Here is an 11,464-nt window from a genome sequence, read left to right on the forward strand (position 1 = left end):
GTTTCCAGTTAAATCTATGAGCTTCTGTAGGCTGTGAATAGTTTTGCCTTTTCCTCTCGCCTGTAGGTTCCTCGTGCTGTCACAGGACCGATCTGAGCCGCTGACATGATAGCAGCAGCAACACAGACCTACATATTGTAGCCATGACAATGCTAAGTCAGTGTGGTGGTCATTTCTCGGAGGAATTTCCAACTTTATATTGAGGATGGATGCTTCAACTCATGTAACTCCCAGCAAAGTGTTTTAACAGCTTTCTCCCACATACCTACGTCAGAATGGGTGACAGACAGTGACCTGTAAAGGTCAAGTCTCAGGTCAGGCGTTTTGCTTCTCCTTTTGTTGTCTGCTGATGTCTTGAAGTTCTACTTCTGTTTGTAAAACTCTAGCACGTGTCAAAACTAGCACCCATATTGACGTCAGCAGTATTTATTCACATTTGAACCTCGTCTTCACGTGTGAAACTTCCCATTTAAACCAAATGCTCTTAAAACATACAGGTTAGTTTAATGTTTTTTACCTAACATTAAAAGCTACTTTAATGGGAAGATCCTGCCATACTTGGGCCAATAAAAGTGATTTATTCCTGCCTGAATACACATGCAGTTGTAGGTCCTGCGTGCCCACGAGGAGCCTCTAGATAAGTTGATAGATAGGGTTTTATTCTTTGCCACGGTCTTATCCATCTGTTTAATGGCACAGAGGAAACGCCTGACACTTTGTGTACTCCCGTTTTACTTGCCGTGCCTTTCTTTCCTTTCGAGAAGGATTTCCTTCTCATGCATCCTGATTATAAATATTGAAATACGACACTCGTGTGATTAGTCATTGTCTACAAACAGCTCTCTAAATGGTTGCACGAGTATGGCCTGACTTGGGAAAGCTCAGCCCCTTTGGAAAAAAAAAGTAGATATTAGGATGTGAACGGAATCTGTTTATACATGCAAACTGCTGATAATATGATCAGGGCAGAAGTACAGAATTGGTACAATTTGAAAACCCACTTTTATAAATTAATCCATAAACAAATGCAATGTTTTTATAAGTTAGATTCATTATTTAAGCACTTTATTTACATTTCTCTTTTCCAGAGATGTCACAGGGAATTTTGTTTATTTGTTTGATGACGCGCGTTCATTGTTTTTGTTTATTTATTCCACACATGCACATTAAAATAAATAAAAAAGCAACAGGATCACATTAATTTCCCTCCAGAGACTTTCTACTTGTCATCGTCAGAATAAGTACAATTGGGGGAAACTGGTGGAATACACAGGAAATGTTTTTGTTTATGGTAAAATCAGAGGGTTTGGCAGCATGCTGGTTTTCCAGTAACTTTACTGCCATTTTTAAAGGCTTTTATTGTCTTTAGGATGTTGAGCAACTGGAGAAAACAATACGGTAGAGAGGATGTACAAACCTCCCAACTCCCCCGATCTGTACAGGATGCCATACAGGTGGGGCACGACAGCTTTCCTCCCTTCTTCGATGTCCCATAGTCAAGGTCCTGTCAACTTTGGGTGAAATCTAATTTATTTGTCTGACCCTTATTCAGAGTAGGAGTCACAACTAGCTACATGTGCCACATATTTTGATTGATTGAATTAAAAACGACTTCCTTAAGTTTTGGCCTTGAATGGAAACGGTAGGAAAGGTAACTTAGTACGTAAATAATCAAGACCCCACTTGACCACAAGCTATTTTTGTACATTTTTATATAGTTATTCTGCTATTTTTGTCAATTTGTCTTTTTTTGTATGACTCTAAACTCTGGTTATGTAACAAAATTCACAACAAACACTCATTTTTATTATTGATTGTCCATCACAATTTCCCAGAGTCCAAAACAACATCTTTAAATTGATTATTTTGGCCCACCAGCAGCCAAAAAGCCAAAAATATTCAGTTTACAAAGATGTAAAACAGAGAGAAGCTGCAAATTCTTACTTTTGAGAAGCTGAAACCAGATGTTTCCCACTTTTGCTTGATAAACAACTAATCAAAATTGCTTCCATTTATTTTTCTGTCAATAAAATGATTGATTAATTGACTAATATGTTCAGCGCTGCAGCCAAGTCTTCCATGTAGTTCCATGTGTGTTCTTGTTTAAAGCTTTTTACTGTCATATTACCTCCACATGACTTTATTCATACCATCATTGTTTACTGTGATCTCCAGCCAGATCAGGCTACATCTTGCAACCTCACTTTTATACGAGTGAGGCAAAATAGTGGGCAGGCTGTGTCAGACTATGCCTATAATGCTGCACAATGCACACATTGTTGCATAACTCTCCTCTAGGCATGGGGAGAGCGGGGCTAAACAGGGTCACAGTGAAACAATTTAAATCACGACGCACATGTTTTCAGAATATCTTGTCCTGGAGACGGTTGTTTCTCTAACATTTGCAATGTGGTGTGATAGCGTTGCCTCCTGGAATTCTTAAATTAACACTTTGTGGCTCCTTGCGGGAACAATGAGTCGCTGTCTCCTGGTACAAAACACATTAGTTGAATGGTGGGAAATGAACCACACCTACACGGACAAAGGACTTCTAGGGTCAGTCCATCACTTAACCGCTGTTGAGTAAATAAACTAGAAAGTCATGCCATGAGAAAGCATGTATACAATAACAAACAAACACCTCGATTGTGCTTTAGTGTAGAGTATGTAATGTTTAAGTTACAGGGTTGTGTTATACTGTAGCAGTGGTGGGAAGTAGTACTTAGATCATGTACTTCAGTAAAAGTATCAAAATGTAAAAATACTCCATTACAAGATTCCAAACAAATTTAGCACAAATTTTAACCAAATTTCCAGAAAATCAGCAAAACGAATTTGTGCATCCACTACCATCATGTGAATATTAGATAGATAGATAGATAGATAGATAGATAGATAGTAACCATTGATCCCGAGGGAAATTCAAGAGTGAGGAGTTGAGATAAACAGTATAGGTAGACCTAATTCTACAGTCAGGTGCTGTTAAACCATCGCAGAGAAGAGGGCGCTACGAGATGACTTAATTAAAAGAGCATCAGTCAATCAAATGGAAATCAAAGCATTGTGAACATATGACATTTATGTTTGTTTTTTTGCTTTTCAGTGGAGCAAAAACTTTAGTGGATGATTAAGCCACATGCGTCATGTCATTATTTATTCACTAAGTCTGTTTCCATTGCACTTTGTTCCATTTTGGTTTTGTTGGTACACCGACTTTTCCACATCAGCCAAGCTTTAAAACTTTCTGGGCGTTTCCACTCAGATTTTTTAACATGTAAAATCTTGATCTGAGAGGTAACTAGTAGCTGCCAGGCAAACAAAGTGGAAAGTATAATATTTTGCTCTAAAATTGGTAAAGTAGAAGAATAAAGTAGCAGAAAATGTAATAAAGTACAAGTACAGTGCTTGAGTAAGTGTATTTAGTTACTGTACTTTCCACCACTGCAGTTTGATTAAAGTACTGGACATTGGATCTTGTATTTCTCATATTACCTAACGTTGCTTTTGTCTGCCTGCAACACAGCAAGTTCTTTCGGCCACTGTGATCCTCTCCAAGGAGAGCGAGGACTGCTTCAACCCAGAAATAAATTCAGTGTAGTGTACTCTTCCCATAGCACTTAATGGCTCCGTTTGCATTAATCACCTCCAGTGAAAAGGTCTGCCACTCCTCACAAGTCTCCCCTCCCACAACTATGCCTGTATATCAGTCTGTGGCCTTACAAAGACTGCCTCAGCCTCCAAAGTACCGTGACTTAATGTTCAGTACCAGGCTCCAGGGTGGTGCAGCCGTATGGGGTGGAGGACAGAGCTCTCCATGTCAAGCCGTATTTAGAGAAAGAGTTAATGCTTTTTCTGTTGTGTTGATATAAGGAGGGAGCTGCCGATAGGGAGGACAGATGATGGAATGTGACTGGTGAATGGTGTGACTGGTTTTCTCATCTTACAGACAGGAGATTGTTGTTATCAAGCAAAAATACCACTCCTCCAAAATCTTATGTTTAAGGAAAACTGCCTTGATTTGTGCTTAATTACCATGCAGTTTTGAGATGGTTTAAACCCTAGACTGTATACTCGATGGTTTAAACACAGGGGTTGGAAGGCGTGTCTATAACAAAGTTGGTTGAATTTAAGTTAAGACTGCAACATTTAAAGCTGATACAGATGTGGTAAGGTAAACTGCAGTTTAGGAGCTTTGTAGTGATAATAAATTCAGTATATCTTCTAATATCTAAAAAATGTCTAACTCAAGGTCCACTTATAGATTTTTTTGGAGGTTGATCGGTCCATCGTTTTGGTCCAGACTGAAATATGTCCACAACTATTGGATGTACAGACATTGATGATACCAACCATAGACTGTATATGAATATGGACGACGCACCTCCACTTCCTCCCACTGTACAAAAGTGAAGCCAAAATATCCCGGATAGAGGAGCTCCCATCTTGAGATTTTGACGTCATTTGGACCCGGAGTCTGCACAGCAGTGATCTAACGGTGCAGCCGCGGTATCAAGGTCACCCGCCCGAACCAATCACGAGGCGAGCACGGCCGCAGCTTGTCAGCAAGAGACTCACAGCTGCCAATCATGACGTCTCACCTCCTTTTTATAGCATCAAATAAATAATTAAAACCAAACTTATCAGTAAATAAACACTTGAACATACATCAGCGTCATGAGAACTGCCTAAAATGACAGAAACCATCTTTGGGAAAAATGTATTTGACGTGTACTTTGACTTTGTAGTTTGGCCCATCCGCTTACATGGAGGACATATACTGCAGCCAGCCACCAGGGGGCAACCCAGATGTTTTGGCTTCACTTTTGGGGAGCTGTCATGTCGTGCATCTTTATATACAGTCTATGGTACCAGCAGAATGAATCACCTGACTTTTCCTCTAGTGCCACCATGAAGTATGCAAAACTAATGACATTCCCATCAGACTCAGCTGTAACTTTGTGTTTCGCAAATTAGCAAATGTTAGCATGCTAACACGCTATGGTGAACATGGTAACCATTATACCTGCTACATCACTATCACTGTAAGCGTGTTAGCATGCTGATGTTAGCATTTAGCTCAAGTACAGCCTCACAAAGCCGCTAGCATGGCTGTAGACTCTTCTTATTAGTAATTAACTCAATTCAAACACGTGTTTATCATTGTTGCCTCAATTGTTGACACAAATTCATAACCACAGACAGCTTTGTGAGCCGTGCAGGGCGTTGGCAGTCTTATTTGTATAGTGCTGCAGATGAAAGCAGTGTAACAAATTGTAGTTTGAATGATATGTTTGCATACTGTGTGTGTTATTGAGCAGGTTAAAGGTGTTTGCATATCGCCTCTGCAAAGTTTACACTGAATCCACCCATCAAACCTCAAACAGGATTTACTGTCGACTTGTCGCCATGTCTGCAGACAAACTGTGTTAACAATTTAATGTCCACCAGGTGCATTACTAACCCTCAATTGAACTCTTATTATAATTGTTGGGTGTATGAGGATGGTGACCTTAAATTACTCCTGAACACAAGGTGAAGTGAAGCCCCACATGCGTGAACATATAACACATTTTGCACTGTTATCACGGACGACTCCGAAAAAGCTGACTGTGCAGAATGTGCGACACATTCAGAGAATATTTTCTTTCCCAAACTCATGAATGGACATTTGTGTCCAAATAAATGTCCTCGCTGTTGAGCCACATTTGCACTTTAGCCGTGTCTTCAAAGAGCAAACCAAAAGCTATTGGTGCAATTTTATTATGTTGGGGGTCAAAATGTGTCGGGAACACAATGAACGATTTGTGGGGACAACAAACACCAGTTTGAAGAAAATTATTTACCCTCGTCTGGATAAAAGTCTCCTTGTCGTGGTGCGCATGAATGCTCGCCTTATCCTCACCATGAACCCCTTTCATGATGCTGTACATGGAGATATCCACATAAAAAACAGTCATCAAATAGCTTTGTGTGGGCCTTCAAAGCTGGGTGTCTTCAGCTTCCAACAAGTCCAACAACAAAAAAAAAATCTGTGTCGCTCTGCTGACCAAACATAAAAAGAGACGATTACAAAGGTTGAACTGTTTTACCCCTCTTCACCCTCCCGCCCTTTCTTTTGGCAGAAACAATGTTGCTGCATTACTTGACTGTTATCCTTCCCCCCTGATGATTTTCTTTAGCATTTTTTACTCGTCTTGTTTGAACAGATGCCGTCCCCCCCTCCTGCAGCCCCCGTCCTCTGGGATTGCTATAAGGCTTCGCACAATGAGGTAAAACTCAATTACATTAATGCTGAGAGTCCAGCCCAAGCAGTTCCTTCCAGTTAGCGACATCAAACAACATGATGTATACCACTTCCCGAGGAAAATTTGTAGAGCTTTGTTCTGCTTTTATTTATGAATGGATTATGAAAGCGGTCGCTGCCTGACCTCACTCACCTTTCAGTTCGCCTATTACTGCACAGTGTTTTATAACAGATTGCATCCTAACCTGTTGGCCACCAACCAAACCCCAAATAAACCCCAGTCAATGAGTTGGTTGAATCTGTGAATGACAGATTTAGCCAGCCTTCTGTCCTCCTCCTAATCCTAACTGCCATTGCGTCCGCTAGGATTCTGGGTAAAAGCTCTTGAGATAAGCAGCTGGTGTTGTCTGTAAATAAGGAGGGCGTTGGATCTCAATTCCCAGTGTCCTGTTTCAGCCTCACACCAGTTACATGCTTCGAACGCCACAGAATCCAAAAGGCACCAAAGAATCCCAGAAAAAAATGTCACCTTTGACCTTTGGTGACATTTAAACTTGGTTGCATTTCGACCTGATTCTGGTAGCACATTGACAACTGATGGTGTTTAGAGGTGTGAAACATCTTTAACTAACTTCAGCATGCATTGAGGTTAATTTTCCACTGCTTTTTCAGCAGCAACAAACCCATTGGTGCAACACTATATTTTGATGCTATGTTTTGCCATTCAAAGAATTGCATTTAATGCTTAATGCCATCACCATTGTGAACAAAGTAGCCAGTACTAGTGTTACTACTGCTGCTGGAACCAAATCATAAATAAAAAATGAACACAGAAAAAATTGCTTTGATCAAAAATCAATAATCACTGGACCAAAGCTCTGAGAAAGCTGTCAGCCAAACGTATGTACTAGCATGTACTAGCTTTTTATTGTGAATTCAAAACCTGCTGCCATCACAGTTGTGCTTGACATGGTGGCTGCACATGGACGGATTACCGGACCCCTGGACACAGACGTGGAAGGAGGAGCGGTTTGTGGTTGTTTTGCGTCTCTTTCAGTGACATTTTGCAGGTGAAACCATAACAAAAGCATAAAGATGCAGGTTCTAGGGCCATTCGACACTGTTAAATTGCTTATTCTACTGTATTTTAAATGCTAAGTGGTGCACAGAAATTACATGACATCCCCTTTTTCCACCTGAGCCCTGCCCACTCCAAACCAGTGAGAAGAGCTCAAATGAAACACAAAATACAGAAAATCTATCTTGTAAAATAATTAGGGCTGTCAAAGTTAACGCAAATTCATTTTAACGCCACTAATTTCTTTAACGCATTAATGCAACTTGCGATTTTTAAGTTGTAGCGGAGTTTTAAAGCTAGAGTGAAGATACTGGTATGAAATAAAACTTAAGGAATCCATTGGTGCCAACCATGTCGTACTAACTTGTCACGAAGGAGGCTAAATATCGCTCCAAACTTAGGAAAAACCTGTCATGGCCATATTCAAAGGGGTCCCTTGACCTCTGACCTCAAGATATGTGAATGAAAATGGATTCTGTTGGTACCCACGAGTCTCCCCTTTACAGACATGCACACTTTATGATGATCACATGCAGTTTGGGACAAGTTATAGTCAAGTCAGCACACTGACACACTGACAGCTGTTGTTGTCTGTTGGGCTGCAGTTTGCCATGTTATGATTTGAGCACATTTTTTATGCTAAATGCAGTACCTGTGAGGGTTTCTGGACAATATTTGTCATTGTTTTGTGTTGTTAATTGATTTCCAATAATAAATATGTACAAACATTTGCATAAATCAAGCACATTCACCCACTCCCATGTTGATGAGAGTATTAGATACTTGACAAATCTCCCTTTTAAGGTTGAACAGATAAAGAATTTGCGATGAATTCGTGATTAATCGTGATTAACTATTGTAATCTTTTGACAGCCCTAAAAATAACAAAAATGTTGTGTTGAGTGGGACTTTATCACTCAGAAGAAGAGAAAATAGGTTTTCAAGGCCTTTAATGAAATGTACTTTAGCGTCAGTCCAGCTGCAATATGAAGGAAAATATGTGCAAATATTGGATTGGATTTTGTTGGAAGATTGTCAAAATTAAAAATACTCGATCAGGCATTTCTGCTTTTCACTTTCCAATAGCAAATTTTACTTCATACCAAAGAATTCAAGTTGCTGCAACATCCTGTTTGTACAGACATTGCATGAGCTAATGCGTTTTTGGGCTGAAAACATATTCCTGTTGTTGCCTGTTGGGCTTGAGTTTGCCATGTTATGATATGATCATATTTTTTATGCTAAATGCAGTACCTGTGAGGGTTTCTGGACAGTATTTGTCATTGTTTTGTGTCATTATTTGATTTCCAATAATAAATATGTACAAACATTTACATAAATCAAGCATATTTGCCCACTCCCATGTTGATGAGAGTTTTAAATACTTGACAAATCTCGATTTAAGGTACATTTTGAACAGATGTGTGGTTAATTTGCAATTAATCATGATTAACTATGGACAATCATGTAAGATTAAATATTTGAATCGATTGACAGCCCTAAAAATAACCAAAATGTTGTGTTTATAGGGCCGTTATCGCTCAGAAAAACAAGCTGACTGAGAAAATAGGTTTTCAGGGCCTTTAATGAAATGTTACTGTCCAGCTGCAATATGAATGAAAAAATTAAACAAATATCGGACTGGTTTTGGTTGGAAGATTCTCAATATTAAAATACTCAATCATCAAGAAATGTCAGTTTATACCAATAAATTCAAGTTGCTGCAACATCCTGTTTAAAGAATTGCTATGAGCTAATGTTTTTTTTTTTTTGACTGGAAACATATTCCTGTGTGATAAGAGTATTAAATACTTGACAAATCTCCCTTTAAGGTACATTTTGAACAGATGTAACAATTGACAATCATGTAAGATTAATCACGATTAAATATTTTAATAGATTTACAGCCCTCAAAATAACCAAAAGCGATAACGGCCCTTCTGAAGATTCTCAATATTAAAATACTCGATACCAATAAGAAATGTCACTTTAATACCAATCAATTCAAGTTGCTGCAATATCCTGTGTAAAGAATTGCATGAGCTAATGTGTTTTTTTTTGGCTGGAAACATATTCCTGTGTGATAAGAGTATTAAATACTTGACAGATCTCCCTTTAAGGTACATTTTGAACAGATGTAACAATTGACAATCATGTAAGATTAATCACGATTAAATATTTTAATAGATTTACAGCCCTCAAAATAACCAAAAGCGATAACGGCCCTTCTGAAGATTCTCAATATTAAAATACCAATAAGAAATGTCACTTTAATACCAATCAATTCAAGTTGCTGCAACATCCTGTGTAAAGAATTGCATGAGCTAATGTGTGGGGTTTTTTTGGGCTGGAAAACATATTCTTGTGTAATCTGCTCTGCAAAGCAAATAAGTGTTTTTTGTGTTTGTCTGTTCATTTAATCTGTTCAACTGTCCTGCAGCTCTGCAAGTCACATTTCCCTCCATGCTCTTGTGTGCATGTGATTTATGTTTGTCGATATTTAGTGGTATATAGTCGCCTCATGATGACCATAATGCATGGCATTCATCACGTACATGTTTTCTCTGTTATTCCTCCACAGCATCATGTGTGTGGTTGCAGCTGAACATCCTCTCTCTGTCTCTCTCTCTGTTGGTGGAGAGCATCAGTTCCCCCTTTAATAGGAGCCCCGCCTCAAAATCAGTCGATCAAATTCAGCATCGCACTCACCAGCGTCTGACCAATCAGCGTGCAGAGGGGGTGGTCTCCAGACGGTGGTCCGTGAGGCCAGCAGCCAGTCAGAGGCCGAGCTGCTCGGACAAAGAGGCTCCACGTCTCCGGTCATTGGCTGCCTGGATGGCACATCATTCATTATTCATGTGCTCGCTGATCTTATTTAAGGAGACGCGATGAGGCGAGATAGCGGAGCAGCTTATAAAAGGTAACGGAACCTCCTCAAAAGATGCACTTTTTTTTTTTTTTCCTCCTCTGAGTTTAGAGACTGTTTTTAGTTTAAAAAGTGGTATTTTACATAATTTCCCCTCAACATGAGCTCATTAATAGTGTGCAAGATGAAAAACTATCATGTAATAAGAAAAAAGCATGCTTATTCATTCATAAATCATCTTGCATGCTCATACTAACTTAAAATGTGATCACACCAAACAATAAAACCAAACAATGAATGAATGAAAGACTTTATTTCCAACATAAAAATAAATAAAACAGATACAAAATAATAACAAACAAAACAAGAGTTATAGTGTCCAAAAAAGGAGTATAGGTAGAAGTAAAACTTTCCCTATACCCCTTTCTCACTTCTCCTCTAATAACTCATATATCATAGAATGATAATATAATATAATATAATATATAAACTATCCCAGGTTTATTTACATCCCAAATTCAATATATGAACAGCATCCCCAAGTTTATTTACAACCCACATATCCATCCGGAGTTAAAAAAGTAGATATAAACCAACCCTTAACACAACCCTTATCACAACTCTTCCTCAACCATATACCTCCCAAAAATATATTTTTTTTTGTATAGACACAATCAAAATGAAACTAAGTGTTAGGAATATTGGGGTTTTTCTTTTTTTTAAATGGTGACATCAGTCATGTAAGTAAAAGCACCATCACTATTGCCTTTTCTGAGAAATTGAATTATATCTGTCAACAATTTCTTCCTCACAAAACTAAAAAAGCAAGGAAAACAATGAATGTATCAGAATCAGAATCAGATTCTGATTCTGATTCTGATTCTGATTCTGATTCTGATTCTGATACATTCATTGTCAAAATCAGAATGTATGCAATATCTTTAATGTTTTTAGGGGAAATTGTTGTCGTTTTTATTATTATTATCTACCTACTTATTTATTTTTATTGTGTTTTTTTTTTTATGTTGGTTTTGTTTCATTTCTGTTTCTGTCCTTTGTATGTTTGTCACATCTCTTTGTTTATGTTTTGCTTTTGTATGTAAATGTTTTTAATGTTTTTTCTGCTGTTACTATGTATACTGTTATTTTGAAATAACAAAACAAAAAAAAAACTACTGCTTTTTCTGTCTGTGTTTTTAAACACACACACCCACCGCCCATGCAGCCTCCCCAAAACGACGCTTTTCGCCTGAGTGAGTTCATTAATGCGTAGAGA

The sequence above is a fragment of the Sebastes umbrosus genome, chromosome 8, assembly GCF_015220745.1.
Source record: "Sebastes umbrosus isolate fSebUmb1 chromosome 8, fSebUmb1.pri, whole genome shotgun sequence".
Lineage (NCBI taxonomy): Eukaryota > Metazoa > Chordata > Actinopteri > Perciformes > Sebastidae > Sebastes > Sebastes umbrosus.